We start from the raw sequence: 25,767 nt of genomic DNA, 5'->3' as shown, positions 1-25,767 counted from the left end.
TTCATTACCCACCCCTCTCAAAAGTTTACTCAAATAAGACACAAAAGCTTGTCTGACTTCAACCCCCCCCCCCCCCCTCCAAATTTAGAATGTACCAACTGGAGTCATTGACAGGTCATGAATATAGTACATGTACAAGTGGTTGTATGGTTGTTTAGTTGTCCCCCAATGACCAAGTCCTTTGCTTTGCTATTGAAAGCGGTTTTAAACCCTGATATAATATTCAATAAAAACATGTTTTCCTACTTTTTATATGCTATACGGTTATCATATTTGCATTTGTGCATAAGTAGAAGTTAGAAGTTATAGGTTTCCAAAAGTACAGTTTTTTGATTTGTGAGCTGATTTTGCATTTTATTAATAACTGGTTTTATTCATTATGCATTGCAGCCAGACATGGTTTAACTCTCTGTCTGTGTCCACCAGCTCCTGCACAGTCAGAGAATGTGTCACATTCCTCACTTGTTATCTTGTGTTTACTTAAATGTATCATTATCTGAAAGTTCGGCTGCGGCAGCATTTCTCTGCACGGAACTTTCAAGCTCTCTGTGTAACCCTTCCAATGCTTGTCTAGTAAAAAAAAATGCTGATTGCATATAATATGCTGTAAATAATGTTTTAGAGCAAAGATGAAATGCTGGGTTATATTCTGCTCAGGTATGTTAATTAAACCCGAGATGAAACTAAATGGATCCGAGAAACAATTGTATATGCCCTCTTACTCCAAAACAATGACCCTTTTTAGACACCTTGTGGTTGTATGTATGTATAAACATTTACAAAGTAGGTTTAGTGTTTTATTATCTCTGCTTAATGGCACTGTCTCAAGTGTCCCAGAGCGAAAATATATGAACTATTGAATTATTTTAACTATCCCCTTCCCTCAGAAGTTGCCCTGTGCAGGAAGGATTTTATAGCTTTACTTTCTTACCACTAAAGTTAACAGCTCACTGGCCAGAGGCGTAGCAATAGGGGGTTCAGAGGTTGCAACCGCATCGAGGCACTTGGACCAGAGGGCCCTCCCTCAACTACAGTATTAGCTCTCTATTGGTCCTGGGCTCATAATAATCACTTCTATAGATACTTAGAATAGTGGTAATCATTAACAAACTGCTCCCCATTTACTTCTTGCACCTCTGACACTGTAGTTGCCATCGGCAGGTTTTGGTGCACCGTATTAATTGTTATGTATAGAGTGCTTGTGGGGCCCCCATTGTAAAACTAGCATTGGGGCCCACAGCTCCTTAGCTACGCCATTGTTACTGGCCCTGAAGATGTTTGTAATGGACTGCACTGGATGGAGGAACCAGAGGTTGCACATCGTACAGGGCAGCATCTACTGGATAAGGATTATGGAGTCCTTCTGTCAGAGGAAATGGCTGATACCATGCGTTTTAACCACTTGCCGACCGCACGCTTATACCGTGCATCGGCAAAGTGGCAGCTGCAGGACCAGCGACGCAGTATTGCGTCGCCGGGTGCAGGCTAATTAATCAGGAAGCAGCCGCTCGCGCGAGCGGCTGCTTCCTGTCAATTCACGGCGGGGGGCTCCACGAATAGCCTGCGGGCCGCCGATGGCGGCTCGCAGGCTAAATGTAAACACAAGCGGAAATAATCCGCTTTGTTTACATTGTACGGCGCTGCTGCGAAGCAGCGCCATAAGGCAGATCGGCGATCCCCGGCCAATCAGCGGCCGGGGATTGCCGCCATGTGACAGGGGACGTCCTGTCACTGGCTGCACAGGACGGATAGCGTCCTGTGCAGCCCGGATCACCGGGGGGAGAGGTAGGAGAGGGAGGGGGGTGAATGTCGCCGCGGAGGGGGGCTTTGAGGTGCCCCCCCCGCAACTAGCCTGCACGCAGGAGCGATCAGACCCCCCCTGCACATCATCCCCATAGGGGGGAAAAAAGGGGGGCGATCTGATCGCTCTGCGTGCACCCTGATCTATGCTGGGGGCTGCAGAGCCCACCCAGCACAGATCACAACAAACAGCGCTGGTCCTTAAGGGGGGGTAAAGGGTGGGTCCTCAAGTGGTTAAGGTACCTCAACGTAAGACGTCCTTGGGACCTAAGGTTGGTAATTCCTTTTTTTTTCAGGGGACATCTGGCCTGGAAGTGTCCTGGTTTCTCACAATCAAACCAGTGATGCAATGAAGGTATGCTAGCAGATTAAGGTTGTGGCGAAGGGTGTAAAGGAGTTGAGAAGACTACAAGTAAGACAGCTGGGGTTGAGGATAAACAGGTTTTGTGTGGCAGTGTAGAAGGGGTTAGTTTGTTCAGGGTTCTGGTGAATCATTTTTTCTTCAGTTTGTCTTAATTATTAGTAAGGAGGAGCACACAGATTTTGTGGGATTCGAACATTGGAATGACTAAACAATTTTCCTTGGTATTTTCAAAATTCAACCCATTTGACCATGTGCAGGAGAAATGTTTTACTGTATCTTTCCCATAAAGAGACAAGTGTCTACAGAACATGTTTAAAGGGCATGAACACAATATTTCTGTATATAAAATGTGAAAATGCCAAGCAAAATTGTAACTTCTTCTGAACATATTATCGCAAATTCACATCAATCATATTAAACCTTATGGTTAAAGCAAAAATGTATAAATAGTAAATTACAATTTTAATTTTGAATTTTCACAATGCAAACGCTGAATCTGAACAAATCTGAATTCATCTAGAATTCTGTGCAACATTTAGTAATTTCAGCTGATTTGGAATCTGGAACTTTCCACCATCCATGATTTTTAGTGGCTCATTTAGTAAGGCTGCAGCATGGTGGCATAATGGTAAGCACTTTTGCCTTGCAGCGCTGGGTCCCCGGTTTGAATCCCATTCAGCGTCTGCAAGGAGTTTGTATGTTCTCCGCGTGTCTATATGGGTTTCCTCTGGGCACTCTGGTTTCCTCCCACATCCCCAAAAAACATACAGATAAGTTAATTGGCTTCCCCTAGAAATTGGCCCTAGACCATGATACATGTACGACACTTTACATACATACAGTAGACATATCACTATGGCAGGGACTAGATTTTTAGCCCCTCTGAGGGACAGTTAGTGACAAGACAATATACTCTGTACAGCGCTGCATAATATGTCGGCACTATACAAATACTTAAATTAATAAATACAAGAAAAGGCTACAGCTTTATCTATGGTGGTTTCTTTCCTTTTCTCCTTTCAGAACTCTAGGTGCAATGTACAATTTGCATAAAATCTATTGCGAAGTTTCTAGATGGTTGATGCATTTGGAGTTTCTGTAAAGGTCTTTGGAGGCTTTGCTTAGGGCGTTTAACCGCTTCAGCCTGCAGTCATTTTTCATCTTTTGCCCTCCAAGCAATTTTCACCTCCCATTCATTTGTCAATAAATTTATCACTGCTTATCACAATGAAATGATCTATACCTTATTTAGGCTGCCACCACCAATTAGGCTTTCTTTGGGTGGTACATTTTGCTAAGGATTACTTTTTACTAAATGCATTTTAACGGGAATATTAAGAATAAAAATCATTATTTCTCAGTTTTCGGCTATTACAGCTTTAAAAGAATACATGTTACCATGATTCAACCCACATATTTTATTTGCCCATTTGTCCCAGTTATTACACCATTTAAATTATGTCCCTATCACAATGTATGGCACCAATATTTTATTTGGAAATAAAGGTGCATTTTTTTCAGTTTTGTCCATCACTATTTACAAGCTTATAAGTTAAAAAATAATAATAGTAATATACCCTCTTGACATGCATATAAAAACAAAAGTTTAGTTCTTAGGTACCGTATATACTCGCATAGAAGCCGAATTTTTGACCCCCAAAAAGGGGGCCAAAAGTTGGGGGGTCGGCTTGTATGCGAGTCATGTTGGTCCGCGGGTCCCCCCCCTCCACTGGTCCGCGGGTCCCCCGCTCCCCCCAAGGCCGCCGCCGCTGCTATTACCTTTCCGCATCTTCTATTCCCCTCTCCGTGCTTGTAGACATCCACAGCAGCGCGCCCGGCGCTGCTACTGTGACGAGGCAGGAAAGAGCGTCCTGTTACTATGGGAACCGCTCTTTCCTGGCTCGCCGCTCGTCACAGTAGCAGCGCCGGGCGCGCTGCTGTGGATGTTTACAAGCACGGAGAGGGGACTAGAAGATACGGAAAGGTAATAGCAGCGGCGGCGGCCGTGGGAGGAGCGGGGGACCGGCGGACCAGCTATACTGAGCGCTATACTAGCTAAACTGGGGCACATTACTAGCTAGACTGAGCACTATACTAGCTAAACTGGGGCACATTACTAGCTATACTGAGCAGTATACTAGCTAAACTGGGGCACATTACTAGCTATACTGAGCACTATACTAGCTAAACTGGGGCACAATACTAGCTATACTGAGCACTATACTAGCTAAACTGGGGCACATTACTAGCTATACTGAGCACTATACTAGCTAAACTGGGGCACATTACTAGCTATACTGAGCACTATACTAGCTAAACTGGGGCACATTACTAGCTGTACTGAGCGCTATACTAGCTAAACTGGGGCACATTACTAGCTAGACTGAGCACTATACTAGCTATACTGAGCACTATACTAGCTATACTGGGCACTATACTAGCTATACTGGGGCACTTTACTAGCTATACTGAGCACTTTACTAGCTATACTGAGCACAATAATAGCTATACTGGGCACTATACTAGCTATACTGGTGCACTACCTACCTATACTGGGCACTTTACTAGCTATACTGGGACACACTAGGGGAATAAGGCGGCCAGCATTTCCTACCCCCGGCTTATATGGGGGTCAATCATTTTTCCCTGGTTTTTCAGGTAAAAGTTGGGGGGTCGGCTTATATGCGGGTCGGCTTATATGCGAGTATATACGGTAACTATTTTTTTTTATTTATTTTTATAAAAAATTATATTTGGGTATTTTTTGGAGTGTGTGAGGTAAACAGTTAATTTTAAATGTAATTGATTGTGTGATTATTCAAACAGACCTAACAGGCGGCAGCACAGAGCCGTTCATTCCACATTGAAACACTTCCCTTATGTAGGGCTTTCTCAGTGTGTGTGTGTGTGTGTGTGTGTGTGTGTGTGTGTGTGTGTGTGTGTGTGTGTGTGTGTGTGTGTGTGTGTGTGTGTGTGTGTGTGTGTGTGTGTGTGTGTGTGTGTGTGTGTGTGTGTGTGTGTGTGTGTGTGCGCGCATGCGAGTCATATCTGAAAGTGAACCTCAGTAGTGCTGCTGTAAGGTGATGGGGTTACTTAGATTGCAATATGACTGTGATGATTTTTTGCTTTGTGAAAATCCTATCAAAGTGAAATAAGTTTAAAGGATACCAGAGCCGAACATCCTAGGAAAACAGGCAGGCATACAATGTGTGATGTCACTAGGTCATGCGCATAATGTCATATGCATGCGCAGTGTGCTCCCAGCCACGGGCAGCCCTAACAGCACCTGCACGGAAGGCAGATTCCGGCGACTTACAAAAAGATCCTGGGTTGCGATAGATAAGATAGTTGAGGATGGCAGAGAGGAGAACAGGGGGAGCATTAGGTTTTGGCACAGGTGACATTATATGGCTGCAACCCCCCCCCCTAATAGTTACTTTGACTATGCAACCAGCATTTTTACTATTATTTCCAACATGTCCGATCTTATTTTCGATTGTTTTTCTGACCGATTTCTCATAAAAGTTAATGCAAATTGATTAGAAAAGATAAGAAAATGTATTGAAAATAAAATCGGGTAGTACTTCAACTAAAAAAATCTCATGGTGTATTCCCAGCATAAGGGAAAAGGTTCATGTAAAATTAACTTAAGTTGTTTGAATCAGGAGGTTATGTTTAGGTGTCAGAAAGTATTCATAAAAAGGCTAGACATCTGGGAGAATTTAATGCTAGTGATAAGACTACTTTCTGTGCAAAGCAATACGGGAGATGTCAGTGCTACAGTGGCTTGCAAAAGTATTCGGCCCCCTTGAAGTTTTCCACATTTTGTCATATTACTGCCACAAACATGAATCAATTTTATTGGAATTCCACGTGAAAGACCAATACAAAGTGGTGTACACGTGAGAAGTGGAACGAAAATCATATATGATTCCAAACATTTTTTAAAAATAAATAACAGCAAAATGGGGTGTGCGTAATTATTCAGCCCCCTGAGTCAATACTTTGTAGAACCACCTTTTGCTGCAATTACAGCTGCCAGTCTTTTAGGGTATGTCTCTACCAGCTTTGCACATCTAGAGACTAAAATCCTTGCCCATTCTTCTTTGCAAAACAGATCCAGCTCAGTCAGATTAGATGGACAGCGTTTGTGAACAGCAGTTTTCAGGTCTTGCCACAGATTGTCGATTGGATTTAGATCTGGACTTTGACTGGGCCATTCTCACACATGGATATGTTTTGTTTTAAACCATTCGATTGTTGCCCTGGCTTTATGTTTAGGGTCGTCCTGCTGGAAGGTGAACCTCCGCCCCAGTCTCAAGTCTTTTGCAGACTCCAAGAGGTTTTCTTCCAAGATTGCCCTGTATTTGGCTCCATCCATTTTCCCATCAACTCTGACCAGCTTCCCTGTCCCTGCTGAAGAGAAGCACCCCCAGAGCATGATGCTGCCTGCAACATATTTGACAGTGGGGATGGTGTGTTCTGAGTGATGTGCAATATTAGTTTTCCGCCACACATAGCGTTTTGCATTTTGGCCAAAAAGTTTAATTTTGGTCTCATCTGACCAGAGCACCCTCTTCCACATGTCTGCTGTGTCCCCCAACATGACTTGTGGCAAACTGCAAACGGGACTTCTTATGCTTTTCTGTTAACAATGGCTTTCTTCTTGCCACTCTTCCATAAAGGCCAACTCTGTGCAGTGCACAACTAATAGTTGTCCTATGGACAGATTCCCCCACCTGAGCTGTAGATCTCTGCAGCTCGTCCAGAGTCACCATGGGCCTCTTGACTGCATTTCTGATCAGCGCTCTCCTTGTTCGGCCTGTGAGTTTAGTTGGACGGCCTTGTCTTGGTAGGTTTACAGTTGTGCCAAACTCCTTCCATTTCAGAATGATCACTTGAACAGTGCTCCATGGGATGTTCAAGGCTTTGGAAATCTTTTTGTAGCCTAAGGCTGCTTTAAATTTCTTAATAACTTTATCTCTGACCTGTCTGGTGTGTTCTTTGGACATCATGGTGTTGTTGCTCCCAATATTCTCTTAGACAACCTCTGAGGCCGTCATAGAGCAGCTGTATTTGTACGGACATTAGATTACACACTGGTGCACTCTATTTAGTCATTAGCACTCATCAGGTAATGTATATGGGCAACTGACTGCACTCAGACCAAAGGGAGCTGAATAATTATGCACACCCCATTTTGCAGGTATTTATTTTTAAAAAATGTTTGGAATCATGTATGATTTTCGTTTCACTTCTCCCGTGTACACCACTTTGTATTGGTCTTTCACGTGGAATTCCAATAAAATTGATTCATGTTTGTGGCAGTAATGTGACAAAATGTGGAAAACTTCAAGGGGGGCGAATACTTTTGCAAGCCACTGTATATAAATACAAAAGACTAATAACAATAATACGAGAGGGAAATTAGGGTTTAGCAACAAGAGGGATCTAATATAAATACTAGAGGTTAAGGTTAGTCATCGGTAGGATGTCTTGAAATGAAAACAAGAAAACCGAGAGCACAATATAGTGTAGTATTTTGGTCAGTAGTGCTAATGTATAAGAAGCACAATGGTTATACTCACAAACATGGGTTGCCACAAAGAGAACCACTGGAAAGGCAGGTGCGGAGAATTAGGACCTGACCCCACTCAGGTATTAAGACGTCGCTCTCTGTAGACAGGAAAAAGGTTGGGATACACCCCTCCACTAAATGTGGACTAGATATTTGCAGATACGTAATACAGAGGCGCCAACAAGAATAAAACCATTTTAAAATCTGTTTAAAAGGGGGAAGTTGGTGGACTTACCTTCCTCGTAGAAAATAATCGGACTATGAGATGTTACTATAAATCACAGTAACATTTATTAGAAACTCCAAAAGTGCAACGTGTTTCGAGAGTTTCCGACCTCAACAGGCAGTGGATTGGAGGAGGCAATTCCTGGTCTGTAGCGTGGCCGAGCGCCTCAGTCAACAGTAGGAGGTTATTCATAATCAAAGAGACAATTGTAAAAAGAAACAAACAAACAAACAAACAAAAAAATAGAAATACTTAGCTATTTTTTTGTGTCAGCTCCAAAGTAATTCTTACTTATTCTAAAATGACTTTCTGCTTTCTTTTATCATGAAAGGTGAAACATTATTAACCTTCCATTGTGAAATGTCAGCTCAACCTTATTAGCTACAACTACTGTTATCCCCCTGCCCCCAGACCTCATCACTGAGCTAAACTTCGACCCATTACATCACAGTCAGCAGACGCATGTCAGCCAATCAGCATACCACTTCTTCCTGGACCCCCCCCCTATAAAAATGCCAGCACAGCAGCCATCTTAGATCTATTCTGTGGCTGCTGTTAGTGAGAGCAGGGAGAGAGCGCTACAGCAGATAGGGAAAGCGTTAGTTAGGCCTCTGTTCTGTATCCCCACTGACTTTATTGCTGTTTCTACAGCCTCCTGAACAGGCAAAGAGTCCTTGTAAGGGCTAGTAACAGGTATAATTGCTATTATGGAATCACTGTCTGAGTGTCCACAGTGTAATGTCTCTGATACAGGTGTGCACTGTGTGGACGCTGCTGCTGCTGTAGTACCTGTAAGCGAGTCACTTTATTCTTGACACTCTAAAACTATTGATAAGATAAAAATATTAATAATCTAAAAATAACGGTCTATAATTTGATCACATTGGCACGCCAAGATTCCATTCACATGAATAATACACGGACGAAAGTGCTGTGTGGTATAAGTGAACAGAATGATGTGTTTATTGAATTCTCTGCTTAAATAGACATTAACCACAAAAAGCACATGCGCAGTCATTATACATCTTATAGGGAAACATTTAAACTTATAAAAAATATCCAAAACTTCTGCTACAGGAAATATCAGAACCAGGTAACAGGTGTGAGGCTCTCTGGCTATGTGCCCAGGACATGTGGTGGGCCATTAAGGGAAATTTAGCGTAGGAATCGCACCAGGGACCAGCGCTGCAAGGTGAGAGCACTAACCACTACGCCACTGTGCTGATTATATTAATGTATCATTATCTGTGTTCTATTTCTCTATATGTATATATATGTAAACAGGCAAAAGGGATGTCAGCTAGATGAAACCAGGATGCACATATACCTTCAGTACCTTGCACAAGACACCCCATCATAATTGCTCTATTGGGTCTATTTTGATCATGTTATATTGCATATCTCTGCGTCCAGCGACTGTCCACTACAGAGACTTTAGCTGCTGGACACAGCTAGTGCTTTGGCATTACGATAACGAGGCATAATTGCAAATTGCGATGCATAATTATGCATAGGCGTAGTTTCTGCCCATCACTATAACCATCTTTAATCTCTGATACATATTTTTGGGCAAGACGTAATAAACACAGTAAATCTTAAACACATAATTTGTTCTATAACTACCAGTACTGAGCTATGGTATTCACTGGTGCTTTCTGTTGCTATGCTTATTGTATAGTCTTCAATAGTGACAGCACCAGTGGAATTCGACGTGCAATGAATGAATCAACCCTGGAGTGCAAAGTGTAACTCGTCAGATAAGATCTCAGGATCTTCACCGTCTAAAATCAATTTTACTTTAAAGATCTTTAAAATCTATAACAAGCATCAATCAGTGTGAGCCGGGTCACCATGACGCACGGCGTTTCAGAGATACAGCTCTTTCCTAAGATATTACTGGCACACACTCTACCACTCACATGTTCAACTTGCTATTTAACGTCCAAAAGAGGACCTGATGGGAGACTACTTGTCCTGTATGCATTAGCATATATACATATATTAATCACATGGGCAGTTCACCATAAACCACACCCCCAGATACAAATGTTTATACTCCCATCTCATCTATATCTGCATATTACAATACTACTGGCAAATAATTATTACTGGCAAAGCATTGGTAAGGAGAGCAGGCTTAAATGTCATATTCACACTCAGACTCACCTCGCTATAGAAACACAGCGCTGTACCATCTCTCATTGTGCAAATCGCTATGCGGGGTCAACCAATCCACATTAAGCTGACAACGTCCGCTCAGCTCAGCTCTCCTCCTCCCAAAACTCCAGCCAATCATCAATCCAGCTACAGCGTCCGCTCAAAGACTACGTATGTGTAGCAGGAGCAGAGGAGAATACCGCCCCCTAGCCAATCATATTTTGAGCGGCAGAACTGCGGGCCGTCTGAATCTAAATGTACCCGCCCCTCAACCAATCATATCTCGAGCGGCAACGTCCGCTCATTATATCAAAACAACAGCCTCCTAAATGCAGTCAGAGGGAGGTACGCATATATTATCCACACGTGGATGAAGTCACACCCTTCTATAGCAACAACCAATCCAATTCAGAGCGACAACGTCCGCTCATATCAATCTAAAGCTGCGAGCGCACTAGCGCTATAGTCACAGCACTTCAAATAGATTAAAGGGGGCCTCTCCGTCCACCAACCTGAAAAACATATGCATCTGTACAGGACTATAATATCCCATTGCAATGTACAACATTATATAACACATGTAAAGAAAGGATACAACATCCCCATCAATTACATTGTGCATCCACAGACATTATAATCTCCCATCAAGTCAACATATTAGTAATATCGTATTCACGATTTAACCCCTTAGGTTCCAAGGTCTCTAATTTCTTTATCCAGTAGTTCTGTCTTCTAAGTAACTGTTTATGTCTATCACCTACTCTTCTTAGCAATGGGATTCCCTCCAGCACCTGCACCCTAAGTTGTGATAGTCTATGGTTAGGGGTAGTAAAATGTTGTGACACCGATAACTCAAGATTTTTATTTCTAATTGTGGATTTATGAGATGCTAACCTATCTTTGAGGGCCTGTGTAGTTTGAGGCAAAAAAGATTAAACATATTACTAGCAATGTGACAGCTACGGAAAGAAAAGCTATCTATTCTTTGGCCAAAGATGGTCGTATAACTATACGGGCAGCGGATAAGGGAGGTGCAGTGGTAATCATAGACACTGTGGCTTACAAAGAGGAAATATTATCGCAATTAAGTGATGAGGAAGTGTACAAAAAATTGGCGGGAGACCCTACTAAGATGATATTAGAGAAAATTGAAAGATTACTAACTGGAGCTGAGGAGGCGCAATTGATTGATAAAGATGTAAAGAGATTCTTACTGATGGAGAACCCAAGAATACCGATTATTTAAGCATTGCCCAAAATTCATAAAAGATTAAATAAACCTCCAGGTCGACCCATAGTGTCGGGAGTAGGATCAGTGTTTTCAAACATTGCTATTTTCCTGGATAACATCTTGAAACCTATTGTATTAACTCTAGACTCCTACCTTAGGGATACTCAGCAGTTTTTGGATGCTATCTCAGGCTTTCAGCATTTGAGTGAAGAAGTGTTATTAGTCACCATGGATGTTAATAGTTTGTACACTTCTATACCCCATGATGGTGGACTTGAGGCAATCGAGCATTATTTACAGATTAGTACTGATTTTGATAAGGAACAAACAAGTTTTTTGATGCAGTTGTTGGGGCTCCTATTAAGATATATTTATTTTCTATTTTGTGATACTTTTTACATGCAGCGCAGAGGTACGGCGATGGGCTCGAAGGTGGCCCCTTCCTATGCAAATTTATTTATGGGCCTCTATGAGGACGCATTTGTTTTTTCTAATTCAGTTTTTTGTAAACATGTTTTGCTTTGGCGTCGTTATATTGACAACATTTTTTGTTTGTGGGAGGGGCCACGTTCAAACCTAGAGTCTTTTGTGGAACAATTACATGTGGCTTGTCCAGAGATCAAATTAACAATTGAGAGCAGTGGAGAGAGGATTCATTTTTTTGGATACATGGGTGATCAAGCAAGAGGGGCGTTTGGTTACTGACTTGTATATAAAACCCACAGATAGAAATTCCATACTACATTATAATAGTTTCCATGTTCCACGTGTTAAAAATAACATACCGAAGGGACAATTCAAGAGAGTAGAGAGATTAGTTAGTGATTCTGAAACCAAAGCCTGCAGGTTAGAAGAAATGAAATATAAATTTATAGCTAGAGGATATCCCCTTAACAGTTTGATAGATGGCAACAGGACAGAACAAATATTAGCTACAGGTGGAACAAATATATCGCAAAGTCGGTAAAGGGGGTCTCAGCTATAGCATTCCATGTGTAACAACATTTAATGTACTATCAGATAACATAGCGAAGATTATCAATAATCACTGGGCAATATTGAGAGAGGGTTTACCGTATGTACAAGAATTTTGTGAACGACCATTGATGTCCTATAAAAGGGCCCCTTCCTTGAGAGATATTTTGGTCAAAGGGGACATAGGCACAGAGAAGTCACAGACAACAATGAAAAATGGGACTTATCCCTGCTTAAACTGCCATCTTTGCAGTTATATAACAAAAGGGGATACATTTACCCATCCCTACAGAGGCACTAAATTTAAAATTAGAGGGCACTTTACTTGTGACTCTAGATTTGTTGTTTTTTTATTGACGTGCCCCTGTGGGATTGGATATGTAGGTAAAACTATACAGGCCCTCAAAGATAGGTTAGCATCTCATAAATCCACAATTAGAAATAAAAATCTTGAGTTATCGGTGTCACAACATTTTACTACCCATAACCATAGACTATCACAACTTAGGGTGCAGGTGCTGGAGGGAATCCCATTGCTAAGAAGAGGAGGTGATAGACATAAACAGTTACTTAAAAGAGAGAACTACTGGATAAAGAAATTAGAGACCTTGGAACCTAAGGGGTTAAATCGTGAATACGATATTACTAATATGTTGACTTGATGGGAGATTATAATGTCTGTGGATGCACAATGTAATTGATGGGGATGTTGTATCCTTTCTTTACATGTGTTATATAATGTTGTACATTGCAGTGGGATATTATAGTCCTGTGCAGATGCATATGTTTTTTAGGTTGGTGGACGGAGAGGCCCCCTTTAATCTATTTGAAGTGCTGTGACTATAGCGCTAGTGCGCTCGCAGCTTTAGATTGATATGAGCGGACGTTGTCGCTCTGAATTGGATTGGTTGTTGCTATAGAAGGGTGTGACTTCATCCACGTGTGGATAATATATGCGTACCTCCCTCTGACTGCATTTAGGAGGCTGCAGTTTTGATATAATGAGCGGACGTTGCCGCTCGAGATATGATTGGTTGAGGGGCGGGTACATTTAGATTCAGACGGCCCACAGTTCTGCCGCTCGAAATATGATTGGCTAGGGGGCGCTGTGTTTATATAGCGAGGTGAGTTTGAGTGTGAATATGACATTTAAGCCTGCTCTCCTTACCAATGCTTTGCCAGTAATAATTCTTTGCCAGTAATATTGTAATATGCAGATATAGATGAGATGGGAGTATAAACATTTGTATCTGGGGGTGTGGTTTATGGTGAACTGCCCATGTGATGAATATGTATATATGCTAATGCATACAGGACAAGTAGTCTCCCATCAGGTCCTCTTTTGGACGTTAAATAGCAAGTTGAACATGTGAGTGGTAGAGTGTGTGCCAGTACTATCTTAAGAAAGAGCTGTATCTCTGAAACGCCGTGCATCATGGTGACCCGGCTCACACTGATTGATGCTTGTTATGGATTTTAAAGAGCTTTAAAATAAAATTTATTTTAGATGGTGCAGATCCTGAGATCTTATCAGCTATGCTTATTGTAAGAAATTACTATTGATTTCATGGCCTGGGAGGTTGCTGCATTGTTCAGTGGTCCATCTTCTGGTGCTTCACCCAACAAAGCTTCAGCGCGGATTTCACTTCCTTATTTCTCAGGGTATAAACCAGCGGATTCAATAATGGTGTGACTGCAGCATAAAAGATTGCAAAATACTTGTCTTTGTTAGAAGATGACTCGGACAGAGGTTTCATATAGGTGGCCATACAAGGGCCATAATATAAAGTCACAACAATGATGTGAGATCCACAAGTTGAAAAGGCTGCTTTTCTTCTTGCCGATGTAGTTATTTTTAAAATAGCTCTTAATATTTTAATATATGTCATGATAATGAAAACAAATGGTACAAATAAAACAATTAAGGTCTGCACAAGAATTAAAGACTGATCTGTTATCACATTTCCACATCCTAATGATAAGATTTCTGGCACTTCACACATAAAATGGTTAATCTTATTATGTCTGCAGAGATCTTTATTAAATGTAATTATAAATTCAAAAATGTGTATTAGAAACGCAAAGAACCACACACCTGTAGCTAATTTGTTACATAAAGTTGCATTTATAATTGAAGTATAATGTAAGGGAAAACAAATTGCAATATAACGGTCATAGGCCATTATGGCTAAAAGTAGACATTCTGTCAAACCCAGTGAAACAGATATATACATTTGTGCAAAACATTCTTCAATTGAAATAGTTTTCTTAGCTGATAACAGATCTCTCAGCATCCTTGGGATCATCGTGGACGAAAGGCAGATGTCCACAAAGGATAGATTTGTAAGAAAAAAATACATTGGAGTGTGAAGCCTGCGGTCCAGGACTGTAGCCAGGATAATAACAGAATTTGCAAGTAAAATGAGCAAGTATAAGACCAGAAAGACGACAAAAAGTATGTTTTGTATAAAAGGGACACTGGAAAGTCCAAGCAGGATAAACTCTTCAACATTTGTATCATTTTTTAAAGCCATTCTGTAAATAAATAAATAAATATTCTGTAAACCACTTCAGCCCGTGGGTTGTTTTTTTCTTAAGGACACAAGAAATTTTCATTTTTTAGCACTCTTCCCTTTAAATATCCAGTAACTTTATCACTACTTATCACACCTGAACGATCTATGTCTTGCTTTGTTTGCAACAAATTAGGCTTTTTGAGATTAATACTTGTTTTCAGTAATTACAATATTTCCTATGCATTTTATAGCAAAAAAAAGGGAAAAAATACACAGTTTCTCCAATTCCATCCTCCATAGCTTTCAAACCAACAGCTACTATAGATAAAGCCCACACATTTTATTCACTCATTTGTCCTGGCTATCTGGCTATAAAAAACATTTAAAATAAGTTTGTACATATGTATGGTGATAATATATTATTTGGAAATTAACGTGTGTTTTTTTGTTTTCTTCCTGTACCGTATCAATAGTTACACGCCCTTATTTGCAAAGATAACAGTAATATACCCTCATGACATACAGTTTTAAAAAAGCTAAGTCCCTAAGGCAACTTTTTACATATATTTTTATATTTTTAAATGCTGTTAATTTTTTTTTCTTTACAAGTGTTTCCTGGGAGGAAGGAGGGTAGAAAGGGTTACAAACTTTATTACTGTAAGGCTTGACAGTTTTTTTCCACAATCAGTCCCTATGCCCCACTCTAGTGCCGTGACTCTGAGTCTGGCCCACAGTCTTCACCTATAGACAAGCCCCCATGTGAACAGGACACTTTATTTGTCCTACCCCCAGGTCTTAACGTGCAAGGCATACAGACCAAAGTAGAGTGGACAATAACCCTGCAGAGCCCCACTGAGGCAAGTATCAGCAGAGTTCAACAGTTCACAAGTATCAAACAGTAGCAGTGCCTTGGTGATGAGGATTAGGCCCACAATGGTGACAGTCAGCAATGTGACAGAGGATTCACGGGCGATGACTGGAAGCACTCACAACGTTTAAATACAACTCTCATCCAATCAGTGGCCGGCCACACTCTGCACATCCGATCAAACAGCAGTTCAATCCTGCCTAAGTGTCAGCTGTAAGATCATTTGATCACAGTCAGCTGACTACTGTTCACCTGAGAATGCCCCCTCCGCCTTTTAGGAAGTGTGGCCTGTGTCCCAGCCTGCACATCGTCAGCGGGGAACAAGCGCCGAGACCCAGAAGCAGAGGTCTTAGCTCAGCTCTCAGTGCAATCTGCACCAGTTACGAATAAGTGTCTTACAATTACAATTATTTTTTAATGTATTTTACTTTGATTTTACCTTTTGGCCACAAGATGGTGTAATGGTTAAGGGCTCTGCCTCTGAAACAGGAGACCAGGGTTTGAATCTCGGCTCTGCCTGTTCAGTAAGCCAGCACCTATTCAGTAGGAGACCTTAGGCAAGTCTCCCTAACACTGCTACTGCCTATAGAGCGAGCCGTAGTGGCTGCTGCTCTGGTGCTTTGAGTCCGCTAGGAGAAAAGTGCGATATAAATGTTTTTTGTCTTGTCTTGTAATATACACTATCCTGGGCTACTAGGAAGTGTTAGATAGTTTTCAACACTACTTTTTACTTTCATTATAAAGAATAAACATGGCTCTTGAGTGGAGTCTTGTTCATTCTTATCTTCAATCAACAATATCCTGCACCCAGATCATTAATCTGCTATGTACCCTAATATAAGGGGAGCCAATTGCGTTCAAAAAGTGTTCTTGCAATGCCCAACAAATCCACAAATGTCTTCTAAACATAATCTGCTTTATTACAAAATGCTAATACACAATACCCCTAATCCCATTAAAACCAAACCACGCAGGATTGTGGTTAACCAATAACCACCCTAAACTGTACCACAGCCGGCTGTGTCAATCACACCGGTGCAGACTTCACACACACTCATAACAGTCCTATTCACTCCCAGGGGACTCAAATGACAGTCTGCTTTCAGCAAGTTATACTTCCTTTACTCTCCAGATGGCAAAATAACACTTCCTGTGTGTGATTACTGTATGCTGTTAACATCACTCAACTGCTTAACCCTCTATTCAGGCAGGGTTCGCACTAGATTAGTAGCAAAGCACTTGTGGTTAGTAGAGTCTGAAGCATGGTACAGTATGTTGCATAAGCATTGTTTGCCACTGAGGGCTCTCACCACCCCTTCGGCGCAGTCCATGCTCTTTTGCGATCTGTATCCACAGTCCTGCTATCTCATACTTGTGCAACTGCTCCGTCCACTCCACGTATATGCCTCCTGGTGTAACTCTTACTGCCGCCTTTCGGTCAAGCTCGCAGTGTGCTCAGCATGTCACCATTCGGAACCGGATGTGACGTCACCACCATGTTTGTTCCATCACTAGTATCGGCCGCCCACTGGCCTTTGTCGGATGAAGGGAGTTACATCAGAAGGCATATGCATGGAGTGGACGGAGCTATTGGGGTGATTAGTATATTCAGCAGTGATGCATTGTGGGACACCTCAAACATCACTCCAACCTGAATAATTGTAAATACCTTCTGTTTTAAGAAGGCTCAGTTCTGTTTTACATCAGTACATTAAAGGACAGAATGTTGGCTTAGGCCACAGGTGTCGAACTCCAGGCCTGGAGGGCCGGATCCATGCCAGTGTTTAGGATGGACTGAGAAAGAGAGGAATGTGTTCTACCTGATGGACCGCACCTTTCCTGATTCAGACCCATCAATTCATTTGAGCTGTGTGAAAAATGTGTGAGGGCCTCGGCCCTCGAAGGACCGGTTTGACATCCCTGGCTTAGGCTGAAGACACACCGCAGAGTGCTTTTTGGATCATGTTTGTTTTGCTCACATTAAATTGCATTATAATCACAGAAAAATTGCAGTAACATTTTGCTGCAATTTTAATGCAAGTCTCTGATAGCTAAACACACCTCCAGGACTGCTTAAAAAGCCCCCTACTATAATGTTTCAGTAAGGAGGCTTTTTAATCCCTTTCAGTCCCTTACACGCTCTTAAGCGTTCTGCTTCACCATGAGCTTGCTGGGTGATCTGTAACTCTGGGTGTATCAAGTCCTACCCCATAGAGCCCTATTAATGCAATGCACTGATGAGGATCAACCAATGCCAAACAGTCTGTATGCATGTTGGATTAGTTTGGCTTTGTAATATTTAGAAGCTGACACATTATTGCATTCCAGCGGTTCTGGAGGTGTGTTTAGTTATCAGGGACATTTGCATATTCAACAGTGATGCATTGTGGGACACCTCATTGTATCAGATGAGAGGACCTGCACCGTCTAACAAATTATTTTATTTTATTGAAGCTCTTTTAAAATACTGACAAAAAGCATACAAAAGTCAATGTGTGCCGGGTCCCATGACGCACGGCGTTTCGGATATAGTATCCTTTCTCAAATCAGTTCCAATACACACTACATGCATTTCCCAAAATCCTGCCTTTAAATCCCCCTTTGGAGGACCTGATGGGAGACGTCAACATCCATATCCAATTAGCATACATACATATTCATGATTAGATGGACCAATTGTATCACTTCACAGAATCTTAAACATCGAATATAATTTGTACCACAAGATCTTACCTAATAAATTGTTAAAAACATTGAGCATATAGTCCTAGCCAGTCTCTCTGTATAGCGCACAAAAACGCTCTCAAACAAGGGGCTTGATTCACAAAGCGGTGCTAACTGTTAGCACGCCTGTGAAAACCCCCTTAGCACGTCTTAACAAGCTTTTCACTCGTAAAACTTTATGCGCGCACTGCACTCCGCGCGAAGTGCTCATTAAAGCCTATGGGACTCAAGACGCGCATAGGACTTTGCGTGCGCAAAACTTTGCGCACAAAACTTTGTGCGCGATCTGAATGAGAAATCTGGTACTAACCTACTTAGCACCCTGGTTAGCACGTCTAAAGACTTTAGACGTGCTAAGTAGGTTAGCACCACTTTGTGAATCAAGCTCAAGGTGTAGATGTGTAAAAACACCTCCTTCACGCTTAAAAGTCATTGTGCGTTGGCACTTCCAGAGTCACCACGGGGTCAGCCAGTCAAAATCCAGCCGACATCGTCCGCTCTGCTGATTAAAAGGACTTCAAGCTCTCCACTAATCACTTGTAGGGCTACAGCATCCGCTTCTAGACTGCGGCACTCCCCTATCTGCCGCCAGCCAATCAGATCAGTGCCTACATCACCCGCCTCAAGACTACGGTGCAGAGGTTTATGCATCACTCCCATCATATCCGCCCAATAAGGAACAAGCTGATAACGTCCGCTCACACTTGTGCAACGTTAAAGTCGCACACATATTCCAAAACGTATAAAACGTTAAAATTAAGGCAATAACTAACGGGAAGGACACATAAGACATACTAACATGTCAAACTGTTTGTATTTGTATGACTTTAAATGATATTAGCACATTCTGGTGTCTAGACCCAACTAGTGGTTAAAAATCATATTACAAACTGTACTTGTAAAAACAAAACAGAGGACACCAAGAACCCAATAGTGCAATATTGTCTGGTAAGATCAATATATAATGTAATGTCAAAGGTTCTTATACTCACAAAGGTGGGTTACCATCAGGTAACCACTTGACAAGCAGGTGGGGAGTATTAGTACCTGACCCCACTCAGGTATAAAAGTCGCTCTCTGTAGATAGGAAAATGGGGAAAGAACCCCTCCACCAGGGGTGGACTTAATCGTGCTGTAATATGTACGAACAGAGGCGCCAAGCAGAGTAAAACAATGTTCAAAAATGATAAAAAGAGGGAAGTCGAGGTGGACTTACCTCCCCTCTGGTAGTGGACATATACTCGAATGCAGAGTAAAAAATATACAATTTATTCACAGCTCCAGCGTTTCGCGGTCAACAGTCCCGCTTCATCAGGCAGTACAGGAGCATATAAAACTGTAACAGATACAAGCATGCAAATCAATATACCACAGATATGGACCATTAGCTCAAAAATATAAAAATGCGAATACAAATTTATGCGAAACAACTAGAAAGTATCACGTGAATCATATTGCCTTTTGGAGTAATTGGACTGTGCAAAGAACTAGACAATAGGATAAAAGTGCAATGCTTAAAAGATTGTCCATAGGCAAAAGTGCAGTGCTTATCACATTCAATAGAAGGGGTCTAAAGTGCTACGTCATGTATCCTTTGCAGACACAAAAAAAGCAATCAGCGGGCTCTGTGCCAAGAGTAGCCTCACAGCGGGCTTCATGTTGAGTTCTATATATAAAAAAGCTATGTCTAGCAAGTGGCCAATGGGAGCGCGACACGCATGCAGCGTACACGCCCCCATGGTCACCAGCCAAGCACAAAATGGGGGCGGGTGCAACGCAAACTGATCACTTTACAAAATGAAACCATCAATCAAGTTAAAATGCTGCATGCATTATGTCAATGGATTATTCAATTCATATTCCTTATTCAATCCTTTAGGCTCCAAGGTCTCCAGCCTTTTTTTCCAATAATTCTCGCGTTTCAATAACTGTTTATGTGTTTCTCCCCCCCCCCCCCCCCCCCCCCTCCTCAAGATAGAAGAATTACAGAAGAACAGAGGCAATGTAAACAGCAAAATTGCTTGCGTAACCACCTATAACGTCGGTTATTGACGGGTGATTGACGGGGTTATTGACGGGTGATTGAGGTGATTGACGGGTGATTGACAGGTGATTACAGGGGAGAATAGATGTATACAGTACACAGGGGGAGGGGGGGTCTGAGGGGGTCTGAGGTCGTCCTGAGGGTGTGGGCGGGTGATTGGGTGCCCTTGGGGCAGATAGGGGTCTGATCTGATTGGTAGCAGTGACAGGGGGTGATTGATGGGTGATTGATGGGTGATTGATGGGTGATTAGATGGCAGAACAGATGTAAACAATGCACTTTGGAGGTGATCTGAGGGTAGGTCTGCGGGCGATCTGATGGTGTGGGAGGGCGATCAGATGCCCGTAAGAGGCAGGTTAGGGTCTGATCTGATAGTTGGCAGTGACAGGTGGTGATTGACGGGTGATTGACGAGTGAATGACGGGTGATTGACAGGTGATTACAGGGGAGGATAGATGTATACAGTAAACAGGCAGAGGGCTGGGGGGGGGGGTCTGGGGAGGATCTGAGAGTGTGGGGGGTTGATCAGGAGCCCCCAGGGGGTAGTTTAGGGACTAGTTAAAAAAATAGTGTTGACAGATAGTGACAGGGAGTGATTGATGGGTGATTAGGGGGGTTATTGGGTGCAAACAGGGGTCTGAGGGGTGGGCAGGTGGGGTCTGAGGGGTGCTGTGGGCGATCAGGGGGCAGGGGGGGGGAGAAATCAGTGTGCTTGGTGCAGACTAGGGTGGCTGCAGCCTGCCCTGGTGGTCCCTCGGACACTGGGACCACCAGGGCAGGAGGCAGCAAGTATAATAGGCTTTGTATACATTACAAAGCCTATTATACTATTTACATGCGGCGATCCGGGTGCTAGTAACCCGCCGGCGCTTCCGAACGACCGGCGGGTTACAGCGTGAGGGGGGCGGAGCCTGTCGCTGGCGCCTGATCTGCGCATAACCACGCCCGCCACCGCCGATGGGCGTATTGCGGTCGTTTAGGCCCAGTACTTGCCGCTGCCCATCGGCTGTGGGCAGTCGGCAAGTGGTTAAACCTTATGGTTAAAGCAAAAATGTATAAATAGTAAATTACAATTTTAATTTTGAATTTTCACAATGCAAACGCTGAATCTGAACAAATCTGAATTCATCTAGAATTCTGTGCAACATTTAGGAATTTCAACTGATTTGGAATCTGGAAATTTCAAGTATTCATGATTTTTAGTGGCTCATTTAGTAAGGCTGCAGCATGGTGGCATAATGGTTAGCACTTTTGCCTTGCAGCGCTGGGTCCCCGGTTTGAATCCCATTCAGCGTCTGCAAGGAGTTTGTATGTTCTCCGCGTGTCTATATGGGTTTCCTCTGGGCACTCTGGTTTCCTCCCACATCCCCAAAAAACATACAGATAAGTTAATTGGCTTTCCCTAGAAATTGGCCCTAGACCATGATACATGTACGACACTTTACATACATAGACATATCACTATGGCAAGGACTAGATTTTTAGCCCCTCTGAGGGACAGTTAGTGACAAGACAATATACTCTGTACAGCGCTGCATAATATGTCGGCACTAAACAAATACTTAAATTAATAAATAAAAGAAAAGGCTGCAGCATCATCTATGGTGGTTTCTTTCCCTCACCCACAGATCTTTTTCTCCTTTCAGAACTCTAGGTGTAATGTACAATTTGCATAAAATCTATTGCGACGTTTCTAGATGGTTGATGCATTTGGAGTTTCTGTAAAGGTCTTTGGAGGCTTTGCGTTTAACCACTTCAGCCTGCAGTCATTTTTCATCTTATGCATCTGAGCAATTTTCACCTCCCATTCATTTGTCAATAACTTTATCACTGTTTATTAGAGTTGGGCCGAACCTCCGATTTTAGGTTCACGAACCGGGTTCGCGAACTTCCGCGGAAGGTTCGGTTCGCGTTAAAGTTCGCGAACCGCAATAGACTTCAATGGGGATGCGAACTTTGAAAAAAAAAATGTATGCTGGCCACAAAAGTGATGGAAAAGATGTTTCAAGGGGTCTAACACTTGGAGGGGGGCATGGCGGAGTGGGATACACGCCAAAAGTCCCCGGGAAAAATCTGGAGCAGCGTTTTAAGGGCAGAAATCATATTGAATGCTAAATGACAGGCCTAAAGTGCTTTAAAACATCTTGCATGTGTATACATCAATCAGGTAGTGTAATTAAGGTGCTGCTTCACACTGACACACCAAACTGTTCACTGAACAGAACAGGTATGCAGTGGCGGGTTCACTGAACAGAACAGGTATGCAGTGGCGGGTTCACTGAACAGAACAGGTATGCAGTGGCGGGTTCACTGAACAGAACAGGTATACAGTGGCGGGTTCACTGAACAGTACAGGTATGCAGTGGCAGGTTCACTGAACAGATATGCAGTGGTGGGTTCACAGAACAGGTATGCAGTGGTGGGTTCACAGTACAGGTATGCAGTGGTGGGTTCACAGAACAGGAATGCAGTGGTGGGTTCACAGAACAGGTATGCAGTGGTGGGTTCACAGAACAGGTATGCAGCCAGGGACAAGCTAAGCCTAACTAATCTTTCCCTATGAGAGAGAGTGTGCAGCAGCTCGCCCTACTCTCACTAATGCAGGCACACGAGTGACCGTAATGGTCGCCGCTGCCTGCCTTTTAGTAGGGGGGGAGTGGCTCCAGGGGCTAGTGTAGCCTAATTGGCTACACTGGGCCTGCTGACTATGATGTAGAGGGTCAAAGTTGACCCTCCATGGTGCATTATGGGGCGAACCGAACTTCCGCAAAGGTTCGCCTGCGGGACGCGAACGCGAACCACGGAAGTTCGCATGGAACCGTTCGCAGGCGAACCGTTCGGCCCAACTCTACTGTTTATCACAATGAAATGATCTATACCTTATTTAGGCTGCCACCACCAATTAGGCTTTCTATGGGTGGTACATTTTGCTAAGGATTCTTTTTTACTAAATGCATTTTAACAGGAATATTAAGAAAAAAAATCATTATTTCTCAGTTTTCGGCCATTGTGTGTGTGTGTGTGTGTGCGTGTGTGTGTGTGCGTGTGTGTGCGTGTGCGTGTGTGCGTGTGTGTGTGTGTGCGCGTGTGTGCGCGTATGTGAGTCATATCTGAAAGTGAAGCTCAGTAGTGCTGCTGTAAGGTGACGGGGTTACTTAGATTGCAATATGACTGTGATGATTTTTTGCTTTGTGAAAATCCTATGAAAGTGAAATGAGTTTAAAGGATACCAGAGCCGAACATCCTAAGAAAACAGGGAGGGGGCAGGAATATAATGTGTGATGTCACTAGGTCATGCGCATAATGTCATATGCATGCACAGTGTGCTCCCAGTCACAGGCAGCCCTACCAGCGCCTGCACGGAAGGCAGATTCCGGCGACTTACAAAAAGATCCTGGGTTGCGATAAGGTAATTGAGGATGGCAGAGAGGAGAACAGGGGGAGCGGTAGGTTTTGGCACAGGTGACATTATATGCCTGCCCCCCCCCCCCCCCCCCATTAGTTACTTTGACTATGCAACCAGCATTTTGCTATTATTTCTGACATGTCCGATCTTATTTTCGATCATTTTTCTGATCGATTTATCATAGAAGTTAATGCAAATTGATAAGAAAAGATAAAAAAATTGATTGAAAATAGGATCTGGTAGTACTTCGACTAAAAAAATCTCATGGTGTATTCCCAGCATAAGGGAAAAGGTTCATGTAAAATTAGGGGATAGTTAGGGTTAGGCACCACCGGGGGGTTAGGGTTAGGCACCAATGGGGGGTGGTTAGGGTTAGGTACCACCAGGGGAGCGTTCTGTGTGAGAGTAGGGTCGGTTAAGCTGTATTGTTACGTAACAATTTTTAATATTTAAATATTTTTGTTATCAACTCCCATCTGTTTTAAAATGGTATTTATTGTTAACGAATTTTGTTAACAATGTTTATCATTATTTAGATTTTGTTATCTAGCCTGGACCTTTTTTACTGGCGCCCTTTTTTATGCATGCCACAGAACTCTCCCCTGGTGGTGCCTAACCATAACCACCCTCCTGGTGGTGCCTAACACTAAGACCTTCCTGGTGGTGCCTAACCCTAAACACCACCCTGGAGGTACCTAACCCTAACCCCCCCTCCCCCCCCAGTGGTGCCAAACCCTAACCAACCCCCTGGTGGTGCCTGACACCAAGACCTTCCTGGTGGAGCCTAACCCTAACCACACCCCTGGAGGTTCCTAACCCTAACCACACCCACTGCACAGACACCCTTACACACATAGAAAGTATAACATATTTGAAAATGTAAAATCTAAACATACAAAGGATATAATATGACAAAAAACTATGAAGTTGCAAGTTTCTAAAACAATAATATATTCCAAAAATGTTAACGTTTTAATGTTAACAATATTTATCAGGCACCCATTTTTCTTCTTTGAAATAGAGTCTATGGTGGCACCCTTTTTGTCCACTAGCCACCAGCACCCTTTTTTTCTGCTACCAGTCAGATATTTTTCCATTAGTAAATCATCTAATTTAATTCCTCCTAAATTGTGCAGGTTTTTAGCTTGTCATATGTATACAATTTCATTTTATCCAATTTTACTTTTTCCCCCATGTAATCATTCAGCTTTTAAGAGACACTCTTAACCACTTTACCCCCGCGCGTACGTATTTCTCCGCCCCTTTTTCCATCCTTTAAAAACCAGGGACGGAGAAACACGTACTTTCCGCGTTCCCGACGCTGCCCGCGCTCCCGCTCGTAAACACGCCGCCCGCCGCTAGTAAACACGCCGCCGCCCGCTCGCCCAGAGATCAATGAACGGGAAAATCCATTCCCGTTCGTTGATCTAAGCCCCGCAATGATCAGCTGCTCTCCTATGGGCAGCGCGATCATTGTGAGAAAAAACTCACGTGTCCAGCCTCCTTATTCTTCCTCCAAGCTTCCGGAAGGAAGCTTGGAGGTCGCATTAAAACAAAAAGTTACTGTGGCCATCTTGTGGCCAAATAGTAAACTACACCCTACACATTTTTCACATACAAATAAATGACTTTTACACATAAAATTAACTCATTACCTCCCACACTCCCCATTTTTTTTTTTTTTGTAATAAAAAAAAAATGTAAAAAATTTACAATTAAAAAAAATACATAAATAGTTACCTTAGGGACTGAACTTTTTAAATATTTATGTCAAGAGGGTATAACACTGTTACTTTATAAACTATGGGCTTGTAATTAGGGATGGACGCAAAAATGAAAAAAATGCACCTTTATTTCCAAATAAAATATTGGCGCCAA

Source organism: Hyperolius riggenbachi, chromosome 4, assembly GCF_040937935.1.
Source record: "Hyperolius riggenbachi isolate aHypRig1 chromosome 4, aHypRig1.pri, whole genome shotgun sequence".
NCBI lineage: Eukaryota > Metazoa > Chordata > Amphibia > Anura > Hyperoliidae > Hyperolius > Hyperolius riggenbachi.
Note: the sequence above shows the minus strand (reverse complement) of the source record.